At 34.0% G+C, this 24,574-nt stretch overlaps 1 protein-coding gene across 1 annotated transcript in view; it reads right to left on the bottom strand.

The window, feature by feature from the left end:
- Positions 1–24,574, bottom strand: part of LOC119832284 (caskin-2) — a 189,075-nt gene that overhangs the window by 104,534 nt on the left and 59,967 nt on the right. The gene's annotated exons all lie outside the window — the stretch shown is intronic.

Here is a 24,574-nt window from a genome sequence, read left to right as displayed (position 1 = left end):
GCACTTTTGTATGAAATTTCTTCTCGTTTTTACGCGAAGGTTTCGTTTGAGCAGGTCGTGATTTGACGGGCGCGACGACACGCTCGTGTGGGCGCTGGCAGCTCGACCCTACGATGGCCCGGTCGATAATGTAATAATCCGAGATTGTAAAATTTATTTACGCCACGGTGCGACACCGTTATCTGGCGTGCGGCTCTCAGCGCATCGAATGCATTGACAACAATGACAAGGGTTTGGATATATCGCTATAAAACCACACATATAGAATATCAATATAATTTTGTGCCGCATTTTCTTTAAAAATATTGCAGTAAGCATAAAATATGCGATTCATCAAAGAAATAAATTTGGAGATAAGTTTATAATTAATCACGATTCAGACACCTAACAATCAATCAAGATGTTGGACGGCGATATTATAAAAATCTGAATAATTACTGTGTTTAACGTATGTCCTGAATCTCCTCCTACCAAAGATGGATTTCGGGTTGATAGACGTGTAATTTCAACTGGCATCTTCACGCCTACAAATTTCCGAATAAAAAAGGACATAATTCACTTCGACCATAAAACTTTTATTTCTAACACTTTATTGTTTTCTCAAGGTCCTAGCAAGTTGCCAGCTAAAGAGGTTTATAATAAAAACAAAATCAATGTAGCATGATTAAGTGTCAAACCAATCGGAATTCCCATCCATTTCGGTTTGGTTATATTTTTTGTGTAGGTTCTAAGAAGGTCGCCTCTCTGGAAGCAAGGTCATCTACCCAGACCAGGGATTTAGAAAAATTTTATCGTTTTTAATCAATTCAAAACGCGAGCAACTTCCTCGTCTTTACTTCTAACCATTTTATAGTTCATACTTATTTTAACATTTATGTCACAATAGATTTCATTAAAATTTATTTCGTTGAATAAAAATGGTAGGATAACATATTTCTATTTAAGTACTAAAAATTAAACACTACCCATAAATCTTTAGGCATAGATTTAAACCTGTAAAACTTGGAAACACGTACCTGAAGAATAAATGCCCAAATGAAGTTATTACGAAAATACCGGTTTTCCTCTTCAGTGTACAATTAAAAGTTGTCCCGTGATAGGCAATTATAAGTTAACAAAACAAGCAATTGAGTCCAATGCACTCATTAACTCGTCAAGTGAAAGAATTACCGATGTGCGTTATAAAACTCAAGTTTTCCAATTTAAACTTTCGGTGGCAAATCAATAGGCTCAATTCATTCAATTAATAAGCATTTTCAAGGCCTTTATGACTTTAGAAAAGTTTAATATTAACTTCCTAATTGTTTCCAATTATAAGTTTTAATTATTTATATCAACAAGCTTGTTAGCAACGACATTATCATCATGCCAGACTTACATGAAACACGCATTCAGATATTTTAATGAATAAAGCTAGTTTTAACTTTACGCAATGACAACTAGCAGACCTATGACTGATTGGTGAATATTATAATCGAACTTATTGCTTTTAAGACAATATTTTTTAATTTCGAATGAATATAAAAACAAACAGCTCGATATATATTTTCTATAATATTTGACACACCAACCACAAAAATACAATGTATCCCAAATCCGTAGCATATTTCTTGTCATTATTCTGACGCATTTTGCCGACTTATCGACTTCTTCAGGCTTCCCATTTCGTTTATCTTTATAGCTATGCGATATTACGCATCACCCAATACTTGACGAAAGTGATTAAACTCGTTTGACTATCAGTTCACGGTTGAGGGAGCTCGTAGCGCCTACTCGCACATGTCGGCCTACACATTCACTGAGCACTTCCTAACATCTGTCGTGTGCTATATTATCGTTTGTGTGGGGCTTTCATCGTGAGGTAACTGTGAGATCTAGACGAAGAATATCACTTAAACGATTATTATATATTAAAAGTGCTATTTGTTTTTATGTTCGCTGTGTCGCAACATTACTTTGTATATTTTGAACTCTCAAACACTATAATCTTATTGAATTTACTGCACTCCTCAGCCCCGTCTTTAACTCATTTGATAAAGAAGCGTCCTTGATACAAATAAATCAAATTATCTAATATATAAAATTCTCGTGTCACAGTTTTCCATACTCCTCCGGAACGGCTTGACCGATTTTGATGAATTTTTCTGTGCTTATCCCGTATCTATGAGAATCGGCCAACATCTATTTTTCATATCCCTAAATGATAAGAGTAAGGCAGAACAGCGTTTGCCGGGTGCAGCTAGTCTATCTAAATGATTTTGATGTAGCTACACCAGCAAATGGAGACATACATCCCAAATATTACCTACATATTTATACAATGTGCAACATAGATGTGTATGCAGTTAAATCTCATTTGTGATAACTGAAATCGCTAGAACCGAGAAAAATAGGTGTACGCAAGGAATTTTAAATATTCTATGCACAGCCAATAAAACGCTTGCGCAAGGATGCGGCTATATTACCCTTATAAATAATTCCTGTTCCGTCATATGGTGCTCTTTATCTTTCTGTAAGCTACGGACACTGTACCTAAGGGACTGATTTAAGCCGATAGCAAGTTAATGGCAGGTACTTAGCTGTTGCAACATTTAAAGGTTGTCGACTTTTGTTTTGCCTCATATTGTTCGCTTATCGAGATCTCAATTTGCGGGTAACAAAAAAGAAAGTTACGTGCGGTGGCCCTTTTCGATACAACCCAAAACTGAATAATGATGTTTACCGTGTTTTTTTTTTCTCGACCACGAAATTCTTTAATCCTTTGTACGCGCTGGATCATTGAGGTAAAAAATTAGTACTTTATGACCGCCTTTAAGTTACTTAATCAATTCTTTATGACGCACTAGCTGCGCCCCGCGGTTTCACCCGCGTAAGTCCATATCCCGTACGAATATCGGGATAAAAAGTTGCCTATACGTCATTCCAGTTGTGTCTACGTACCAAATTTCATTGCTATCGGTTCAGTAGTTTTTGCGTGAAAGAGCAACACACACACATCCTTGCAAACTTTCGCATTTATAATATTAGTAGGATTAGCTTGTACATGTCTCGCGCAGAACGTTTCGTAAACAAAAAATCCTTCACATAACATCAAGAAAAAAAAGAAAATCTGAATGCAAAAAATCCGAAAAGACTTAAATTACATTCAGTATGCAAAGACATAACATAACATGTACGAAATACTCACAAATTCTAACAACTCAGTTAGCGCACATTCGCGTGGTTTTGGTGAGCGAACACTGTTTGTATGCGTTTGTTTACGTTCCGATCTGCTGACTAACTTTATTATGCAGCTGGGTGCACCGTTTATTAACTTTACCATTTGGTACATTGTTTTCGATGCTAATCTAGGATATTTGCTGTTAGCTAAATCTGAATGCGAAAGCAATCTCCAAACCATATTTGACGGTATGAATGAACTGGGTCGCGGGTTTGGCGTATTTGTTTGCTTTATTTAATAATAAATAATCAGATTGAATTTTATGAGATTTTGTTATTAAACTATATGTAAATTAGTACAGTAAATTATCATGAAATCTAAAGTAGTTCAAGATCTGAAAATGCGTATAGATAGTTTTACCACAAAATAAATAAAAACAAGTACCTATCGTGGTCTGAGCCTAAAAAAAGAGGCCTGCCACTCCTATTTCTAAAACTAAATGACAACAATTTCCTAACAAAATACAATCGAACTCGAAAGTCGGTTAAAAAATGAAACATTTTAAGCGAATTCAAAAGTATTTTATTCAAATGCGTTTCAGTTCATATCGTGAACAACACTCCCTCTTTATATATCGCTGATGGCTTTCATCTACGTTTTCTTTGTTAACCAATTTAAATGATAAACTGAATACATATGAACTTTCTGTTTATATACTTAAACTTAAATGTTAACAATGAGCAATATACACATTTCTTCCAATAACACAGGTTTATATTAACTTTCAAATCAAATTATAGATCGTAATAGATGTGTGCAATATTCAAACGCTAAGACGACACAATGACAAAGCATATCACAATTCGCGTGAACAAAAATATAAAATCAAATGACGGTAGGTAGTAAACATATCGCATATAAGCCTGCTCCGAAAGAATTCACATTGATATAATCAACGAAATACCAAGAAAGCGATCAATCAAACGAAAGATACCACACTATAACCGACACCATATCGATATTAAGCAAAAACATTTGCAGACACGGCGGCGGCAAAATTATCGATTAAATTTATATATTTGCATTCAGCACGCAATTTATTACGTTCACACTTCAAGAATAAAGATAATAATACAAATGATTTATTATTTACTTCGTAAGTATATTATAATAATGTAGTCTTTGTGATAATTGCTAATTAGTGAGGGCAATTTATAAAACAGTTATTAGATTTCTTTGCCTGAATAATAATTTGCAATTGAAAATTCACTTAATTCTCAGTTAACGATCACATTTTAATATTACAATATCGATATGGAAAGGAGCCCATACATGTCTCAAACGAAAAATATACAACAGCCCAATTATTTTAATAATTAATGTCCAAAACGTCAAAGGTTATGTAGATAGCGTTATCAATGAATACGCATACAATATACCTTATTACATAAATATTCGAAACTTTGGATATCACATTATTTATCAGAACATTTTGTACCTAATATTTTTTTTATTTTTATTTTATTCATAAAGGTACCTTACAGCTGTGAATAAGATAATTATTCTTATTACATATGAGATACGCCAATTATAAGGTACACCAATAATTGAAAAAATTGTGTGACAAAAACTATGCAAACTAAAATTACAACTTCCCTTATATAAAATAAAGAGTTCTAGGTAAACTTAAATACAATTACTTATTTACAAACAATTTAACTTATACAATAACATTATAAATATAAAAAATATAATATTATTGCTTATATTAAACCACCTATTAGTCTTTACCTGCCTACTGAACACCATTTTTTTAGAATAAATGTTAAACTATTTACAACTCCCTACAGAAAATTGTTAGTCGGTGACGTTATTATCCGCTCAGGACCTTTGCTATTTACTTTATTATCATCATATTATGTCTCTTTGTTACGAGCCGTATCGCATTTCCATCGATCCTTAATTTCAGCTTTGTTTCGTACTCATGTTTTCCTTGGCCGGTAAAAATAATGCAACTATGGCCAAGTATATCTACAACCTCTTAACTTTTAATAAAAACGAAAAAAAAAATGCATATTATGAATCATATTTTCAAACTTTAATAACTCCTTACAATTTAGTGAGATCGTTTTCAAACGACTAGTTCACGTCACAAAAAATGGGTAAAGCTTCAATAGCGTATGTATTTTTCAAAACCATTTACTCATTTATTTGTTTAATACAAGCCTACAAAATTATGCGGCGTTAATAAAACCACATAAGCTTAATCCTCAACAAAAAAAAAATGTGCCAAGTTCCTATTATTTTAACACTGAACGAAACTTTGCATGACGCTTTAAATGACGAATCGCATTCATTGTGCATTTTAACCATTTTATAAAAACATGTGACATTTTTTACGGTTCCCGATCATCTATGCGATGGCACATGACGCTTACACCCGCTATCCTACACCCTTTACCTCGTCTTACTACATCGTATTAAAACTATATTGTATCGAGCAATGTGCTCGATGTTAAAATGAGACGCATTTCGTATATGACACTTGATTTGGGGGTTCATTTAATATTAACGATGGTATGTGGATTCGATTTGTCCTTGGAATAGAGTTAAGAGTGTAACGACCCATATAACCTGAATTCAGAAGACCCACGAGCCAGAAAAGGAAATTAATCAATCAACGAATTGTGAAATACAATGGCATCCCCACAAGATAACAAGACATGTACAATTTATATAAAGATAAGGATTTGATTTATTTCGTAATGTATGTAATATCTTATGTTGTAATAGAGACGAAAGAAATGCGTTTAGATCGTTATTTCTTGTAATTCTATTATTACCGCAAACGTTCGAACTTTACAAAAGATGTATATTGAATTACCAAATAGATTGGTAAACTCTTATTACATATTGAGCAATCGCCAGTCACCCAGATATTTTACCTTTCGATTGTACCATTACCGTTTTAATATTTAACATTAATTATCTTCATCAGATATATTGATGCTGTGTTGTATTCGCAGGCAGACTTTTTATTTTGCTGCTTTTCAATGTGTTAACCATATTCTACTAATATTATTAATTCGAATGTTTGTGCGGATGAATGTCTCTCCGTGTATATATATTTGTATCAATTTCACGCGAGAGTTCATGATCACATAATTTTGACATACTTGGAACCTATAAATTTTTCAAAAACATTATTTCTCTTAATTTTGTTAGCTGTGTTAAAAAAATGTCCTTTTTTTAAATAATGTCGACAATACGTTTTATATAAAGATTTTCACCGTTAACAAAGCGATGTTATTGTGTTACAGCTATGCATATTTAATATTAGCACACTTCGAAACAAGGGATCCGTGGATTGAAACGTTATATTGAAATATTTCATAGTCTAGACTCCGTCCGGAATCCTTTTGTTTTATTGAGTTTCAAAATATTATCGAGTGCAACTCCAAATTAGTTATATACCGTGTCTAAGTTTATACTTGTTTAACGTTTGTTGTATAATTATTATTTATTTTTAATCAAAGCTGCGCAACTTAAATACGAATTTAAAATCACAATTTACTAATATAACTACTCTTTATTTGTATGCTTAAAACATCTATAAAACAACAACAAAATCTATTAATTCCATCCCTCGGATGTCACATCATTGGACATTGTAGCTAACGACACTTCTTCTCATTTGATAATAATAAAAAATATATACTATTTAATATACATATAATATATATAATAACTAATTGCCGCATATCTTTTCGGACGTCACCGTAACTACAGACTATAGCTATACAATATATGCTTTACAATGCTAAATTATAAATTATTTTCTTCATTCCTATAAATGATTGAAGGAAATCAAGAAATTACATCACCCGCGGTAACTGTCTTCCGCGTGGACATTTCGAGCGCATACACAGGCACCAAATCATTCTCGCATTTGCCACTATCCTTACATAAGCTTACAGCACGCACATTTGGACCAGTTTCGTAAATCCGGAAGCCCATTGTTTAGCACTGGCTACATTCGTAACATCCCAGTCAACTGAGCCGTTTGATACAAAAACTCCGTAACGCGATACAGCGCTTCCCGGCGCTAATAACTAATTGGCCATCGCTTCCCCCGATAGGGTTACGAGACGGTGACGACGCTTTTAGACGTCACAAGATATATTTGCTGTTCTTTTTAATGTGAAATATGGTAACGTTTTAACGTGGAAATGTATTGTATTGCTTGGTGTTTTGTTTACTTTAAGGAAGTGAACTTTCTCTTTGTACGGTGGTGCGTAAAACAGTTTTAGGCTACAATTATTTTACACGTTGTGATCAATTTATACCATTTTACAAAACGTGGTTAATTTGTGTTATTTTTAAAAGATTCAACAGACATGATACTCTTCTATAGAATAGGAAAAATATTTATACTATAATTATCCTGAAACTCTATTCTCATCTATTAAATAAGGGAGGAGAATCCTCTAAAGTACGAACGATTTCCAATTCACGTCAACGCCTACTCGACTCGCAGTAGGAAATTAAATATAAATATAGTAGAAGCCCGTCTCCTGTCGTTTATCGAAATCGTCGCATTCACTTCCTTTCCTTTCCTTCCGCTCTGGAGTCTTCTATTCACAGCTATCAGATAAAATATTGACTTTTAGTAATGTTCGATATTGAAGAAAGAAGAAACATTTATCTTCGAGCGCGACTCAAAACTAACCTAGGTATTAATATGCAAACGCTATTACAATACTTCGACAATTTACCATATCAAGATCCAAAAATGTGCAAACCCCTAAACGGATTTTAATGATACTCGACAATGATGTAGCTTATAAAGACCTATAAATAATATAAGAGCGCGACACGACTAGTAATTAAATCATATTCACACACTTTATTTATTACTGTCGATATATATGAAAAGTATAATTCAAAGAACTTGGAAAAAACAGACATTTTCAAAATGTCTGAAGTGATTAACACCCTTTTCAAAGCCCAAATAATTTTTAGTACATAATTTAGAATACCTACACAAACATTTATGGCCGTAACTTAGTTTGAAGTTTGCAAGCGAGAGTAGGTACTTGTATAGTTTACTTAGTATACAGCGTAGAATATAGATTGAGAAATTAAATTTGATTGAACCGTGACATTACTGAAAGCGCTTTTATATCATGACCTAAAAATTTTATAATGATTATACTGGCAATGCCGTAGGGTAGTTGAATGAGTTTAACATTTTCTAGTAGGGTGCAGTATACTAACAAATACTTTATCACAGAGCATACTTAATAAAAGCTCATAATAAAACGACAATAAAAACTTTTAATTTTCTGTACTAAACGTGCCACTGGCAGAATCCGTCCTCAGTGGAATCGGGAGTTGCCATTTAATAAAGAAGAAGAAGAAAAAGAAGGCTAACAAACACTTCTATTAAATAAATCGTAAAACGAGACACGGGACATGACAGGACACACTGAACGAACTGAGACGACTAGATTTCAAGCCCTACCAGACTATAACATTTCTAGTCTCCACTCTTCACATATGAACTTTACTGAGCCATTTATGGCTTCTCTTTTCTTTCGAAACTTTACAATTAAGTCTCAGAACGCCGATAAGGTACGTTTTAAAAGTACGTTTTAATTTTTTTAAACTACCTTTCTTCATTCGAAGCGTGTACAAGTTTTAATCGTATTCATTCACTCAATCTGAGCAATACAAACTACGCGCGGTAATATTTCACACAGCCGTGATACAGCTGTATTTTCCATATCACTTGGATCGCTTAGAAGATGACAGCTTACGATTTGCACGCATATTCCAACTGTCACTCCAGTTCACAGCATTAGCGGTGAACGGACGACGTGTGCGGGCTTAGGCTGATTTATTTATGCAAAAATGTTTATTTACATTATTTACTAAGTGTTTTGCACTCTCGGTAAACAATAAATGAGGGTACACGAGAAAGAGTCATCTGTTACACCAAGTAATTCAGTACATTACAAATATATTGCTTTTAACATCACTATTTTTAAACAAAAATTGAACCGACTTCACAGCTCTCAAAAGCGAAAAAACAAATTAATATAAATACAAAAAGGGCTACCGAACAATCTACCTGAAGTTATCACTTATCTCAGCAGTTGCTAGTCAAAAAAAAAACCGTTAGACATTAAATTTATTTATTTTCTATTTAAAAAATTGGCAATCCCAAATATCCCACAAGAACGGAACGCGTAGTCACACAGCTACGTGACATACCGCGATCGCACGGGTATTTAAGTTAGTCAATTTTATTTACATACTAGCTGCGCCCCGCGGTTTCACCCGCGTAAGTCCGTATCCCGTAGGAATATCGGGATAAAAAATAGATGTTGGCCGATTCTCAGACCTACCCAATATGCTTACCAAATTTCAGAGGAATCGGTCAAGCCGTTTCGGAGGAGTATGGCAACGAAAACTGTGACACGAGAATTTTATATATTAGATTTTAACGCTCGATTGATAGGGGCTGATCAATTTCGGTAATGACCTGATGTAATGCATGCGCATGAACTTATTATAATCATATTACAGCATTTTATAGCGCGACTAGTAACACTGCAGTATTCTTTGAGTCGCAATGACACCGACCTGTAAAGAGTTTACTTCTTCAAATTGTGGAGATATGAGTAAAGAACCGATCGGTAAGTGGTTGTGGATGATAAGGTTTTACAATTGTTATGATTATTGTTATACGACTTTGCAAGCCTGCGAACTTATGATTAGTTTGCGGTCCGCCCCGGTTTCGCCCGTGGTATATATATAGCCTAAAGCCTTTGTCAATAAATGGGCTATATAAAACTGAATGAATTTCTCAAAACTTACCAGTAGTTCCTGAGATTAGCACGTTCAAACAAACAAACAAACTCAGTTTTATAATGTTAGTATAGATAAGATGAAGACAGCTGAATTAAACAAAATATAACCACAATATTTTGGCATAATTATATATTTAAATGCTCCTTTTACAATTCTAATTTTTTTTCCAATTTAAAATCAACTTTGCACATAAAGTAAAATAAAGAAAATTTCACCTTGTATAAATTATCTTCTTAATGTAAAAACACTACAAGTGAAACACTTAGTGGGTAAACCATAACCAAAACAACTGTTCTAAGATAATCTAATATCAAAGGCGCCATGTCCGTCCCGGTAGAAACAAAAAACATATTCATCTACTAATACAGTTTCCGAAACACAACTACGTCTTGGTTCAGAGCAAATGACGTGTGTAACGTATTTTTCATTTTTCAACATCCAGGATAGTTCAATCACTATTAATCTAATACGTTATAATTATATATTATAACTCGTTAGTTAAACCACTGCTGCGCTCATTCAACGTCATCCAACCAGGAATGTCACTCCCACTTCTATTTTGAAGTTTGGTCGGATATATCGTAATAATAATACGCATTATTATAATTGGGTTAGCGCTGGCCACACGTGTCGTCTCCTTCCATGAAATGCTTTTATGTCAACCGGATTTAACACCGATGAGACCTGAAATGTCCGATGTAATATAGAGTAGCAGCATTATGCAAGTTTTACTCAATTCACCGAATAGAGAGACCGACTGATGTGTCGAAAATCTTGTTTTGATTTTTTAAAAAGCTACTTTTGAAGGGGTTACACAATACGTCCAGGAAAAAGGATATGAGTTTTAAGTTTCAAGTCCTGGACTTCTATGTTGCAAACTCCACTATATTCCGTCCACAATTGACTGCTTTATGCAACTTCAAAATCATTTGCAACAAGTGTCAATCAGGACGTTCGATCGAGGGCATATATTTAAATATTTACCCGAATTTAACTTAATTTCACGAACCACAAATATCATTGTGCATTGCATAAACCGAAAACATGGTCTGACGGCGGTTAATAATTTATTATAAATGTCATGCATTTTATGCGGTGGTCAATGTTATGGTCTACCTGACCTCTGGAGAGGTTAACCTACTATTGAGAATTACGCTCTGTATGGCATTCTGTTAAATATAAGCATGATATTTAGTCGACATAGTTGTTAGAAATTACTTTACTTGTACACGATAAAGTATATTCTTACAATGTACGTATTTCAGAAAACATATGTTATAAAAAACACAATTTATAATCTGTACAGTAACGTTGAATCTACATCCACACTACATTGCAGATCACAGAATGTCACCCCAAAACTTTGACTTGTTCTTGAAAAGCTCGAGCCGAAAATTGGCAAAATTTGCATGCATAATTCAAACTGAAGGACTAAAGAGCACCACAACTCTCTATAAGGCTACTCACACATGTCAATGTCACGGACACATGATCATCCTAAAACGTTTAAGGGATCTGAGCAATAAATATTCACGTCATATAAAGAGTATACGGCTAAATGCGATCAATACGTGTACATAACATCAACACATGTGCCCGAAGGTCGGAGACGCATCTGCGTATATCGTCGTGATTCTGATTACAATTCACACGATCGACAACAGATGTACACATAATATATATGTAGATAAACTTTGTATGTAGGTGCTACAGTACATCGGGACGACAGTATTTTCAAAGGACGTAGGTACTAAACGAATGTGCAAATGATAACAGTTGGTTTCACCACTTGCTGATAGCCTATTTGATACTTTTTGAATGGAGTTGTTATACACCATTCATAATTTTAAATAGGTAATAAACAAAATTTATCCAGAAGTTATGAACTCGACAATGAGCCTACCCCCGATCGCCGATTTAGTTCGCCAGCCTATTAGCAATTTTACTAATTTATACAGAAATTTTACGGGAAAATTCGGGGCAATGTACTCGTCAGTAGTTGTAATATATTCATGGATCAAATTAGTTTTGTTCAATAATTAATTATCGTCAGTTGCATGGAAGAAATGGCTCATAGCTAAAAGTACGCAGATTGCGTACTAATACCTTTGTAACATATTATGTGTTTATCATAATAAAATCATTTACTTAACTTTTAATAAAACTGCTCATAAAAATAGCAACCTCATAATTACGTTCAACAAAATACACTATAATTACACAGTGTTTGTTTGTAGCCTCCATTTCTACAGTCGAATATTTAATTTCTTTTTGTTTCATTGTATGGTAACACGTTCTCGCTTACAAGTATTAATAGGCTCTGAACGTGACCGACAGACGTACAACACTTCTATATATAGAGTGCAATGAATTGCGTTTCCTTACGAGAATTTCTTTTACTTATAGTACTTACTGTAACCAGAATTAATTATTGATGTAGGGGATTGCTCTAGTTAAACGTAACGAAAATAAAGCCTTTTTGATCAATATTAACAAGCAATGAAGATTATCTTTCGAAGAATAATTAATATATTCTTACACATGTCACAAATGCGAAATGCGTGTTTGTTTATTTGTCATTCTTTTTCGTGACAACGGAGTAATTTTATGGTATGATTTTTGTGTCTACCAGACAGTCTTTTTTTATGTCATAGTCGACTATGTAGCTGTTGGGTCGCCTGATAGTAAGCGCTACCACCGCTTATAAACATTTGGAGTGGCGTAAAGTCCATTGCAGACCTTACGCCTCTACAAATACATACAATACCAGATAATCAGTATGCCAGAGTTTGTGTGTATATCAATCCCATAGGAAGATCCACTTTAATGAGCATTTTAATCACTCCGCGACTTATGAATTCCGATAGATGTCGCTATTTAAAAATGTGACATGTTTGACAATTATTAATACTCAGTGACCACGCGAGCGATGCCGCGGGCTAAAATTCTCGCATTTAAATTGCAAATTGACAAACATATTACGATACGTTGACATAATTCAATGTTACCACACTTGAAGACGACATTGCACTGGGACGATAATTACCTGAAAAGAAACGAATATTTATTATTAAAAGAAAAACATTCACATAATAATGAAAACGGATTTGACCGCAGTGGAATTTGTATCCACCGCCCTTTCGGACTAGTGCCTTTAACCAGCGTCGCAGACCACTCGGCCTGACGCTGCCTTTACATAACAGGATGAAATTATCAATCCTGAACACATAAATCTATTTTATATATAATAGATACCATAGATTTAACAGATAACTAAAAAAGAGACATATTCTTTAAATAGTATATCATTTTTTAATTACTCAAAATATAGTAAATTTTTCAAGTACATACGATAGTTCAGCGAAACTAATTTTGATAATGGTAATAAATTCCTAGCAATCTGTTTTTTTTTAATATTTTAACTAGAAATAAACAAATTTTTGTATAGTACGTCTTCCGTGTACGTGACTCACTAATCCATATCACCCATTCACCAAAAAGCAAGGCTGGTCCTACACGGACCTTCTTAGTAATAGCCCGCAAACAAAAAAGAAGCTACATCCCCATTAAGCAAACGAGATTACTGAAACCGTCTCATTTACTCAGATTGGCGTACTCAACGCAATCAGGGATTTATGCCCCATAATGGCTCGATACGTGACACCCACCTGGCTAACTAACCTATAATAACGCTTATTACAATAACTCCATCATTGCAATTCCGAGAAATTATTAAAGCTGTTCTGAAATGCACAAAAGATTACGACATTGACGGTATCTGATTATACTTCTTAGAGGTTCAGATAAACATTGCTCAATCAAATCATCATTAAAGTATTTAAATTCATTATTATCAAAAAGATTTTCTATATATGATTATTTAATTAATACATACATCATTCTTCATATCTACAATTGAACTATTGTTACATTATTTTAATATGCACCACCATATCTTACGCATTATACCTTTCTGTCCTTTCCAGTAACTAGCCACAATCACTGGACATAGTTACGAATTGAATATATGCGATGGCAATTTAGCAGTTTTACATTTCTAGTACTAGATTATCGAAAAAAATATATATTTCACAACCATCAATGATCATGACATGGTTATATAATTAAAAAGAAACCAAACCATCGCATTAGAAATCCAACTGCAGCCTGAGTCATAGCAATAACAAATCATCCCACAAGCAAGTAGATTGCAAGCCCACACGCTGCACTCCTGCGAAAGTGGCGACATTACAGAGACGCCCACGGTCTTGGATCCGATCGAAATTGAAGCACTGATTGTGCATTTAATTACATTTATATGATGATATCTATAGTATATAAGGAATAAACAGAAGATCCACACAAAAGTTACCTAAAGGTATACCAATCCATTTCCATATGTATCATTTAAATACACTCAGTTTTCTGCGATGACCTGAAATTTATTGCAAAGCGTAACTCTATATTTTTGTTTCGAACATAGTAGATACTATCTAATATGGAACTAGCTTTAAATAACATCAAACCTTTCAAACACCAACAACCAATTGTAACTGGAACCACATTTCATTTTTTAAGAAGAAACTTCCAATGGCTTCACTAAAAACGATATGTATTATTAATAGGCTTCGAATTATTATAATCCCCAAAGCAACAAATTTCAAGAACAGCACAGACACCATTGTTTTACAGGAACATAACATAACCAAAGCTATTCATCCGAAAATCGACGAGATTAAACAGAAAATCGGGCGATCAGACAAAGGCAGTTGTGTCGAACATAATTTGTGGCCCTTGCGTCCTATAACAATAAATCTTACATGTAAGCAGATTTACGACACTATAAACATGCAATCTCATCAAACTTATTTCACTGAAAGAATAATATGAGCTTTGGAGTAAGGAGCGGTGGACAGGAATAATGCCGAGAGGTGCAATCATCGCAACCTTTACACCGTTTCGTTAACAGCATAACTGACATGTAGGTGCCCACACGTTCAGCGATTATAGTACGACGTTTTAAATTATGTACTTTGCGGCCCTTCGAGCTATGAAAAAATGTGGCCTTCCTCCTCGTTGCTAAATATTTCTTTTATATACTTACGCAAAAATTTGATCTCAGAAATGCTTCTGATTAATTTCAAGAAAGCATATTTTGTTACCTTTATAACAAATTAAAAATCGATTATAAAATGATTTAAGATGAAAACAGAACCTCGGTTATAGCTTTGAATCTAAAGCAAGGAATTCGCCAAAAAAAAAAAATGGAGAAAAAAGCACTAATTTTAAAACAAACATTCCCTGCAACTTCCAAGGGACAAAAATTAGTTGAATCAGCAGGGGTGAATTTTTGTGGGTCATTTGTTTCGGAGCCCATAAAGAAACGCCGTTACCACCCGCGGCGCAAAATTTAGACTAGCTAATGGTTAGCCACCACTTTCAGTTCGCAAGGATATTGCATATTCATGGAGTTTTACATGGCTTTTTTGCGGCACACACGAATTTATGACACCCTTGCTCTTGTGCGTTGTTTTATGGAAGGTTAACATAAATAAACATAGCTGTTATTTTATAGTTACCGTATACCGTACATGTTTTTGATTGTAAATAGGCTGCTTTATGTTATAACGAAAAGTTTTTTAATGAAGATCAATTTTATTATTGTATTATATTCATTGCTACACGATACGATTTATTAAGTCTATGCCTCACTCTTTACATTGAGTTTAATTTTATTACTTTACCATTAATCCACGAGAAACATTATATCGAACATAGGTTACAGCACTGTCACGTTTCTTTGAAATCGTTCAGTGGTTCTGGCGTTATTGACTAACAATCATTCAATTAACAGTATCTAGATAGCATACAAAGCTGAGAAAAACCCTTAAATACTTAAGTTAAGCGATATAACGTATATAAATTAAAGTAGAGAAGCAGTTATGAAATGAAAAACATTGTTCACCATCACACAATTACTTTCAACTTCTTTTATTTCGCAGTTCAATACAACATGCACCTAATGATGTCGGTTTTAAAGCTCTCACTGGCTTGCTCCCTATATCTACGTGATAAAAGCCGGACAGTATAGTGTGATTAAAATAATGTACGGATTTGGGAGCGGCCCCTAATGGGGACTGGCCCCACGCCCCGCCACGTGTGTGCTTAACGGAGAATCCCTTTGAGGTAATTACGGTATTTTTTAAAGCTCTGTCATACGTATTTCATTTGAAATGATAAAAACGTTCGTATCATTTCAGTTCTTGTTAGAATGTGATTGGGATTAATCGATATCCACTTGCGAAAAGCGTGGTACGGTACGTGTAGCAAATAAACTTTCTTTTAGTAATAAAGATTTTAGTGTCTATAACGAGAAAACTCTCTGCGTGTTGTATTTTCTACGGTTAAAGTTATTTATTGGCAGAATTTAAAATAGTAGGTACCAATCATACAAAGAAATAAAACTTTTTATAGATATACAGAAACAGTCAGTGAAGCTTTTTAATTTTAAATTTTTATACACTTTATATATTTTGGATTATTATCGGAATCAGAATTCTACTTGCAATCAAATCTACTTACAATAAAAATAAAATAGTGTTTTTAAAATTTCATGTAATTGATACAATCAGTAGGTACAATAAGCGAAAATGTCATCCAAGCCAGCAAAGTACACGGGGCATTTCGTTTAGCAAAGATTTCCCGAACCGCTCGCAGCGTTGCATCCAGCGCAGCGGCGATCTCTCGTCAAACATGACCAAACAATGGTTATTTTGTCAGCGCTGTGTCGCTTAAAATACAGCAGCCTCTAATCGTGATCGATTGTCGCGAGTTCGTGACCCTGAATAATGTCAATAGGTTGCACTACCTTTCTAAGCGACGCATGTTATACGAATATGGGTTTTATCTCAAAATGGCCACGGAATAAATTCCCGCGGGGCCTCCAACGGAATTAGAGATCCTTCGTAATAATTTTGAATTGGCAGTTTCCTCGGTAAGGTATCGTTGACCTAGACATTGGCTTGTTAGCTAGTGGCAATGTCGTAGAAGACTCAAGTTGAAAATGAGAAATCTTCTTTTTAAAAGCAAATATTGTTCTCTAGTGTTTTGTATGGAATTTTAAAGCGAGGACGAACAGTTAGTATTCTTGGCTGCGTCGAAAACTATATAATAACATGTGAGAACCTATTATAAGTTTCATAAAACTACAATGAACTTTTGTCCTGGGTGTTAGGAAGAATATTCTGTCGCAGTGCTCTATTAATGGTCTAGTGTAGTAGTTTACCGTTTTCACAGAACTTCTACCTCCAATCCATCCATATTCACTGTGCTATTAACGGATGTAATGGAATGTAGAAGTTTTTAGAACAAACCCGACTATTTATTTCATACAACTATTCATTTGTACATTCAATTACACCTGTTTCCGATATTCAACGACCAGCAACTGCAAACATGGTTTATTGGATTCGTATTTAAATAGTGTCTCACGATTGCAAATAATTTAACTATGACATAAATCGTGGAAATTTCTAGAATTATCCACATAATTCTATTACCAGTCGTTTTTCTTACAAAAATCATTTCCAGGAGAAAATTACAGGTATAAAACCGTCAATTATTATAGCTCAGAGGTGTTTTCATATTAGTGTCACTTTGAAGCAATAGATAGTTATTATTGTAAACACGGAGGTAGTTTTGAAAATTACTAGTTTGTGACATTAAATTAAATATGGGCTATTAATAATGCTTTTCCAGCAAATTTCCTCTGCAATTTCCACATTACCATTTTATTTTATACAAGTCTCTTTCATATTTTTCTTGGTTCATTATTATAAAGCGACTTATCCTAGAATAAGATACATTGTGTTGTACTTATAAATAAAAATTACTTTCAATGATATGATACAAAGTACCCACACCAAAAAGAAGTTACTGAAGTTATTAAATAAATTAGTTATTATACATTTCAATAAATATCTTTTCTATCGATATCTTATAATTGATTGTAAGAAAACATTTATAACATCAACATTGAGAAATAATTACTACGTAGGTATGTATATAGTAATAATATCTCAATGCACAAAAATTTTTTGAAAAACATAGGCACGTACTAAAATAAATTTTAAGTACGCCTAAAACAAGGGTTATTATTCTTAAAAATCAGCCATTAGATGCACAACTCCATCCACAAATACTACCATAAGTACCGGAGATGCGCCCTAAGCACTAGTCAGTAGTCACCAGCAGACATCAAGCAAGAATACGTGATTTACGATCATCCCGAATGGCGCGCAAATCGCACGCGGCCTGCAAAAACAGTCGGCCAATCAAGCGCCGGGACACGATATCTGCCGATGCAGGGGTCGCTGCCATTAATCACTATCATTTGGCTCCGACTAACCTGACGAATGCTCGTGAGACACACGGGCAAATGTGCTTTCGAGCATTGTTGTCCGAAATTATTTCTTATTAATTGAACTATTTGAGGCATTTTTGTACATGTAGATAATAATGCGATGGTTTAGTCATTATTAATTTACTTTATATAGATAATCTAAATTAAATTAATACGCAATTTTAAATAAGAAATAAATAACAAAATACATAAAATCTATCTACATTTTTTATTATATGAAATGAAGTGAAATCTAGTACATAGGTAAATATAAATCGGGATTAGAAATAGGCTACTTTGAACTCGGGTAAAACGCGAGTAACACAGCGGTCTTCAGCCAGCTCACAAAATACTATAAGTTAATAACAAATCTTAAGAAACTTGTTCGAATTTAGACATGTATTCTTATGATAACCTAAATCTATCATTTCAGTTTGTTTGCCACGCGGAATATCAATACCTATCTACCATCCAGATACGATTACTGTAACAAATCTATTGGTAGATAATCTAATACGACTCGTTGAACTGATGTATACAGTGACCCACTTCTCGGCCATTGTTTTGTGTCACGATAGTGCGTAGATAAACAGAATTAAATGCGTCGTGTGCGAATTTTTTATATTTTGGAAACAAACAAATTACGATGAATGTACTTGGTAATATACGAAATAGGTATAATAATAATTTATTTTACTATGTAATTAAGATAAAAGGCCGTGTCAATTTCTTTTTGCAGTATTTTTAAAATTCTGTAGCAACTTAATAAGTTATGAAAACGAAATCTGCTCAATAAAGCGTATAGCAATAATACAGTTTATATCTATCACTCTAGTACAAGACAAATTGTAGACTTTACTTTTATTGCCATATCTACGTTATCATCAAATATGCATTAATTCCTCGTTCATGACACTACTTAAATAATAATTTGTATTAATAATATTTAGCACATTTGAAAATATTGAAATAAAACAAATGTCCACTATTATTTACGCGGGTAAACTGACAATGATGATTGACAGATGTCAAACATTATCTGTGGATACTAAACGCGATTGTATTTGAGTTCATTTCCATAATACGTACCTACACTAAAGAAAAAAAACAACATTTCGAAAGCTCTCGGGATTGAAAACTAAATTCAGTTCTTCAGTTTCCAGTCGGGACACGTACGTTTTGTTATATGGAGGTTTCTGATTATTTACCTATTTTGCATAGAGGTAAATAATGCTCTTGATTGTTATCTAAACTTTCCAGCTTATCCATGACACAACACGAATATCAATGGCTTACTTTATCTAGAAAATTCTTTAAGAAGAAATAGCTCTGCATGCATAGTTAATATGAGAATAGAGAGTAAGATACTAAAAATATAACGTTGAAAATTTTTATTCTACGGAACCAATATGTGTGTAACCAATAAGTGACAGTTATTACGGTATACATCAACGAGCAGTGAAGACCGATTTCTGAAATGTATGTAATGTAAAAATCTTCTATCTATACAATGATCAGGTACAAAAACTTGTCGACACGTTTAGAACCACACGGTCGGGAAACATAACAAAATTATACTCTCAAATGGGCCCAAAGATCGATTCTACATGCTTTATCTGAACACCATCGGAGCCCATACACGAACCTCGATAAGCCATCTAGGTTTAATAAATCATTTTTACTGCGTCTATGCGTTGTCTATGCGACAAGTTTGTCATAAAGCGCGGGAGTAAAAAGTGGGCACATATCTCATAACCTCTATGTTTTTTTACCTTTAAATATGTTATCCTTTTACCTGTTAAATGCTTTGTGATTTATGCAGCTACGAGTAATGAAATTTACAATTTGAGGATTAAGTTTGTTTAATAAAAGTGTGTAACAGAATATAATTTTGCATTTTTATTCATTAATGCTAACATGAACGATATTTTCATAATTATAATGTAGGTTTATAAATAGAGTCGTACATGAAGGTTTCAAGGAGAAACAAACGATTATAACGTCTTTTATACCGTTCTAAGACTTCCATATAGTCCAGATGTATTGAACTTGCTCTAACTGTCCAGTGGAACATGAATGTCAATGATAAGCCTCCCTTATATAGAACGCCATTTACAAGTAATGATCTGTGCTCCCGCCTTACGGTCTTTGTATTATCTGTAGCAAGATAATTCGTAAAAGGAATGAGGACAAAATTCCATAAAAGTCGTGTATACTCTGTGAACTGAATAAAAATGGAACGACACTCAAATTCCAGTCCAACACGATGTTCCTTTTTTAAATTGTAAACACGCTCTAAATTAAAAAGCCGTGTTTAAAAATCTAATCCTTTATTTTGAAACCAATGTAAGTAGAGCCTTTTTACTTTACAGCTACTACACATTCACATTGTTTTCTCCAACAGACGAAACGCGGGGGGTGTCAACCTAAAACAGTGTAAAATTCAGCTTCCGAGTGACGCGTTGTATATTTGCTTAGGATACATCCCTTTTATATGCCTGAATGAAACAGGCGAAATTAAATTCTAATTACATTGCATTTGACTCAAATTCCAGTTAAGCCGCGTGTAAGAGCATACCCTATGTTATATGGGAAGGGTTTATTGACCTTGGCTTTAAGCCAGTTTTGGTAACAAACGAATTAGGCGGTTTAACAATTATCTTATTTATGATTAATTACAACAGACATAGTAGCCACTGATACTCCTTCATTTTCTATTGACATTATTGCTGTTAGGTAAATCTCTTCCCAGTATTTTAATCCCTTGACAATGCTCTCATATTCAATTAAACACGAGAGATATATTTTGCATTCACCTTAATACGCACTTTATGAGTATATTAACTGTGCATTAATTTCGATCAGTACCATAATTGTCACCCAAAATGCAGATTAAGTATGATATCCGGGTGAAACAAAAAAATATAAAAGGTGATTAAGCCCAAGGTGAGAGGGTTCGTTACCGTTTGCGCCGGTGCGCGGGAGAGCACTTATCCGCTGGGTTACCATGTGTCCGGATAAATCCGGTCTAGACCGGACACTGTTCTGTAGATTCCTATCTTATATATTGGTCTAAGCTCAGAGCCATTTGAACATCTCGATTAGAATTTTTCTTATCATTTCTGATAGGATTTCAGGTATTGCTTTGAGTTTGAATACATATTCGAGGGTAGACCCGAGCCTGGAATATCACGGTTCTAATCCCATTTATGTCTTAAGATTATTCACCATAAACAAAATATCAAATAATTCGTCAAAACATAAAAATTCATATTTCACAAAAATTTAGCTTCATATATACTAAATATTTTTGGAGTTGTCTACTTATTTTTATGATTATCTCCACGAGAGTCTAGATAGTCTGTTTTAGCAAAGTTTAAATTAAAACATCTGAGGCGGAAAACACATTAAGCGTAAAGCCTCGGTGTTTCGCCTCGGCCAAATTTTAGTTTCGGCTAAAATTATTTAGCTACTGTACTGACGGTTAAAATTTAAACACTTAAAAATCCGAGATAATTTGTTGAGATTTACGTTTGGAATATTTTACCACAATTATCTTGATTACAATATAAATTTACTATAATAAATATAAAGTAATAGCTCATCCTAATGTACGTTACGGATCCTCATTTCTATAATCAATAACAACATCTCCTCTGCAATTACAATTACATATAATATATAAATCCTATTCTAATTAACCTATCATAAAACCTCATGTAACCAACCAAAGAGTTCCAATTATATCACAAATGTTTAAAACTGAAAACTTTTTGCACCTGGTAACCCTACACAGTTAATTTTCTCGTCGTCTTTGTAATGTAAATGGGGGGGTGGCAAGCTCTCCAGCATGTAAACTAGACTGGAACTTGAATAGATGCGAGTGCCTGATAATACGCTGATTGGCGTATGTGAATTTTTTACCATAAAAACGTTAATTATCGTGATTGTGTGAAGTGTTTTGGGCATTTTTGTGCCAAATGGTATCTGTCTGGATGTTTATCGTTCTTTTGTTTTTTTTAAATAAGATTTAAGAGAAAAGAAAAAAGTTTGGTTTGGTTAAATAAGATTACTAATAATAATAACAAATACGTTTCGCACCTGATTCTCATGTATTTTTTAATTCATCTTTTAAATTCTTCAGAATTAAACGTTTGCGAAGCCGTGGGCAAAATAAAGTTTTTTAATAAAGCAAAAGTTACACAACCTCCTTATATAAATACAACATCTTTGTCCAACATTCGCTCATTAAGACAACACAGACCACTCGGCCATTTTCATTGGACATCATTCAGCTGTCACGCGCATCCATACGGAGATACAGACGCACTGAATTAGTCGCTTATTGTGTACAAATCACTGTTTACTTTGTACATCAGTGTTCCTTCTTTCTCTTCAGTTGCTTTAAAAAGTTTATGACTCTTGAATTAAATTAACGTATGAGAACTTTTAAGAAAAGCTAATCTGTTTTAAAACAATTGCATATAAGAATAAATTTTCTAAAATTTAATAATCTATCTGATAGGTAATATGCTCAATAATCTTCGAATAAATCTACGAAAACTTCTCAGAAGATTCCTATCAGAAATTTCGAGAAAAGCGGCTAATATGGCAACACTATCGCTACTATATCTCTTTGAGGTGGGTTTTTTGTAGTCAAGTGCATCAACCTTTGAAATGAGAACGTTCGTATTCCATTCGTTTGAATTCACGTTTCGTAATCGATCAGAAAGCAAATGAAAAGCTTTCCAGAGGATTCATTATTTTAAAGCTAGTTTTGAATTTAAAACGCTTACTTTAATTTCAATTGAAATAATCATAAAAATTTGAAATTAATAAAAATTATAAATAACGACATGAAGCAGACAGAAAAAAAAAATAATTTTAATTGCCGAATACACACTTCTGAGTTAATGTTTTATCGTGCCAGACTTTGTTTAATGCATTTATCATAAAAAGTACATTATACTGACATCTTTATAACTCAAATAAGTAATTAACTTGTCTATATGTTTACGCAATCAAACTTCAACCCGTGCACTCATAAACTGATAAATTATACCATAAACAAAGAGTGCATCAATCAGCACTTGCCTCCGTAACTGAGCGTCAAATAATCCTAGAGCATCCGTCGTCAACCCACATCTCAAAATCGACGGCACAATTACAATAATTGAATCAGGAAACTGTTCCCCCCTCGAGAGCAAGTTTAAATAAATCAAAGGGCCACTCAGCGTGCCGGTCGCCTATTTATTCAGTCCGCACTCCATAAAAAAAAACTCGGAGAATATAACGATATGTGGATGGAATCTAACGCACACTAGCGCGCCACGCGTCCATATGCGGATAGAATAATGCGCTCACTGGGAATAGAGCGATGGAACACACACACATAGACAGATCCACACCTGGGTCCACGGGATCGCGACAAAAATCATTATTCACAGTCTTTGCCGCAATACGCTTAGCAGTATAAGCAGTGATATAAGAATAGGCTTTTCTAAGCTAGTACGTTCGTGACCGCGCCACCACTTTCCATCAAGTGGGTTTACGGTCAAGAGCTTACCTATGAAAAAAGCTGCCGTATGAAACGTTTTTCAAGCGTACACTTCATGATACTTTCCAACAAGTTCAGGAACCGTGGCGAATTGTTTATTCACCTGTGTCTTAATTCTCTTCACTGTTGTTATTATATAGTTTTATAATTTAACATCGAATTGTACTTTTTTCTAAGTTATAGCAATGAGCGAAAAATTCTTTCTATTGTCAAATTAAAGATCCGCTTCGTTTAGTTTAGTTTAGTTTCCCGCGCTTTTTTTCCATATGCGCTTTTTTGCATATGAACTATTTTTACACAAACAAGATTATTTGTCATTTCCGAGATAAGTCAAGTTATTTCTACAGAGGCAAATTTGAATTAAATAATTATTAAGAACTAGCAAACTCGGCGAACTCCGTTTCGCCACCAGATGGCTTCGTTTTTCCCGATTTTCTGTTGAAATTTTTCCGGAATTTTCTTTGCTATAAACCTCACGACGCCCAAGACCTTTCCAACGAAAGCAAAACCGTGGAAATCGGTTCGTGCGTTCTGGAGTTATAGCGTCAGGAAGGAAAACCCGACTTATTTTTATATAGTA

The sequence above is a fragment of the Zerene cesonia genome, chromosome 15, assembly GCF_012273895.1.
Source record: "Zerene cesonia ecotype Mississippi chromosome 15, Zerene_cesonia_1.1, whole genome shotgun sequence".
Classification (NCBI taxonomy): domain Eukaryota; kingdom Metazoa; phylum Arthropoda; class Insecta; order Lepidoptera; family Pieridae; genus Zerene; species Zerene cesonia.
Note: the sequence above shows the minus strand (reverse complement) of the source record. Positions and strands in the feature narration are given on the sequence as shown.